The sequence below is a fragment of the Lucilia cuprina genome, chromosome 3 (assembly GCF_022045245.1).
Source record: "Lucilia cuprina isolate Lc7/37 chromosome 3, ASM2204524v1, whole genome shotgun sequence".
NCBI lineage: Eukaryota > Metazoa > Arthropoda > Insecta > Diptera > Calliphoridae > Lucilia > Lucilia cuprina.
The window spans coordinates 7,763,448-7,765,876 of record NC_060951.1 but is presented as its reverse complement, the minus strand read 5'-3'; the positions used below and the strand labels follow the sequence as shown (position 1 = coordinate 7,765,876).

Below are 2,429 nucleotides of genomic sequence, written 5' to 3'. Positions count from 1 at the left end.
GTCCTAGTCTAGTCCTAGTCTAGTCCTAGTCTAGTCCTAGTCTAGTCCTAGTCTAGTCCTAGTCTAGTCCTAGTCTAGTCCTAGTCTAGTCCTAGTCCTAGTCTAGTCAAGTCCAATTCTAATCCTTGTCTAGTCCTAGTCTAGTCCTAGTCTAGTCCTAGTCTAGTCCTAGTCTAGTCCTAGTCCTAGTCTAGTCAAGTCCAATTCTAATCCTTGTCTAGTCCTAGTCTAGTACTAGTCTATTCCTAGTATAGTCCTAGTTTAGTCCTTGTCTGGTACTAGGCTAGTCCTAGGCTAGTCCTAGTCTAGTCTAAGACAAGTCCTAGTATAGTCCCCAGCTAGTCATAGTCTAGTCCTATTTTCTGATAAGGAATTCTTTGAAATTTTTTGGGAAGAACCCTTAACATAACCTAAGCATAAAGCTTAATGCGTTAAAACGGAAGCTGTAAAGAAAAACTTTATGCTGGAAAGAAAAAACCTGCTTAAGTTAACGCATAAACTTGCCATAGTTTTCTTTCCACTAAGCTGAGGTCCAAAAAAGTTTGTTTTTTTTTAAGCCAATAGTTCTTGCAGTTGTTTGTTTCTGTGTCAGTCTATAGAAATTCTAGGCAAAAGTAAAGAAACAAAATTTGTTTGTTTTTATCGTAAGTTTAGTTCAGTGGAGTTTTGGGTGTTCCCAAGAGAAAATTTTGTTACTATTTTTTTTTTTTGTGTAAATAGTTTATTTTTTTATAAATTTCAAACAACTAACAATATTATTGTTGTTAGTTTTCAAATATTTATTTTAGTTTTAGGTTTTGGGGAGAGAACAAAGAAATAAAGTCTTTGTCACGCCAGTTGGCAAAAAAAAAAACTTATTGAAATAGAATTATGTGACAATGGTAGAATTTGGCAAGAGGTAAGAAGTTTGAAAATGCATTGGGTCAAGTTTGCTTTAAAGTTTAAGAAATAAATTATTTCTTTTATTTTAGTAAAAAAAAGGTGTTTGTTTTTTTAAGGCAACTTGAGGTATTTTGCTAAGAAAACTTTTAAAATATTATGGAAAAGAATGTTTTAGAGTGAAAGATACAAAAATCATGTAAGAACTAATAATTTCTAAATGCTTTAACCATAAAAACTAAAATTTATTAAAACAATTACTTTGGAGAACTACAACCACTATAATTAAAGTGATCAACAGTTTAACAAAACCAGCTGCATAATCGCGATCATAAAATATTTTTTTTTCTCACCTACAGATAGATAGATCAATTAACGCTGCGATCAAAAGTGACCAGCAAAATCGTGACTTTATTGGCACAAACTCAGCACACGTTTAGTAATGGAATACAAACGTTAGACATGTGTACTTATTGCATATATTAGCACTTAAATATTACAGATATGAATATATTATTAAGCGGAATTAATTAAATACAGTTAAATTCTGATGTATATAATTTTCAAATAAAATGAAGATCATTTAAAACATTATAATAACGATCATTTAAATCATCATTAGTTAAACTAATAATTAGATAATAACGTTTGTTGAAATTAATCAATGCATAACTTGTAAATGTAAACAAGGCTATTTGACAAAACTGTCAAAACAAAACTTGACAGTTTACGCTTAGTTGACATTTGTCATTTTCAAGCAATAGCAATAAATTCTATAAATTACAATAAACACTAAGCAACTGGTCATCTAAACATCAAGTTACTTTTTTTACATCAACAAATTATAAACAATTTATTTTTTTTTTACACAATTTTTTTTCTCTCTACCAAAATCATATTTTCAACTGTCACTTACAAAAACAAAAAAAAAAAAAAACACAAAAATTATGTCAATGTCTTGTTTAAATTTTAAAGTTCATTACTTGACATTTAATTGTTTAGAACAGTTTGCAACTCTGTTGAATGTCAGCCAGTCAAGCCAGCAGTAAGACTGTAAAAGGAAATGATTTTCCTTTGATGTTTTCGTAGATTTGTCTAGACTTGTTATTAAAGATTAAAATACAAGCCATATAATACACATAAATCTTTGTTTAAGGTCATTGGAATGGAAGCATAAATAAAGAACAATACAATTGTTTAATTATTATTTAGCTGAGCAAAAAAAAATATATAAGATTTAAAACGTGAAAGGAATGTGACAAAATAGACAAAAAATAAGGAATCAAACTAAAATTACATGTTTATAACAAAACAGTCTACATTAGACTAGTCCTAGTTCTATTCTAAACTAGTCTAGTCCTAGTTTAGTCAAAGTGTAGTCACAGTGTAGTCCTACTGTAGTCCTAGTCTAGTCCTAGTCTAGTCCTAGTCTAGTCCTAGTTTAGTCCTAGTCAAGTCCTAGTCTAGTCCTAGTCTAGTCCTAGTCTAGTCCTAGTCTAGTCCTAGTCTAGTCCTAGTCTAGTCCTAGTCTAGTCCTAGTCTAGTCCTAG

The 2,429-nt window shown here is 30.4% G+C and overlaps 1 long non-coding RNA gene across 1 annotated transcript; it reads left to right on the top strand.

Annotated features, from left to right (window-relative positions):
- The first annotated feature begins 776 nt into the window (after positions 1–776).
- LOC124418882 lies at positions 777–1,458 on the top strand. The gene is made up of 3 exons (XR_006940278.1): positions 777–898; positions 972–1,078; positions 1,239–1,458. It is a non-coding gene; the product is annotated as an uncharacterized LOC124418882 (long non-coding RNA).
- Positions 1,459–2,429: the final 971 nt, after the last annotated feature.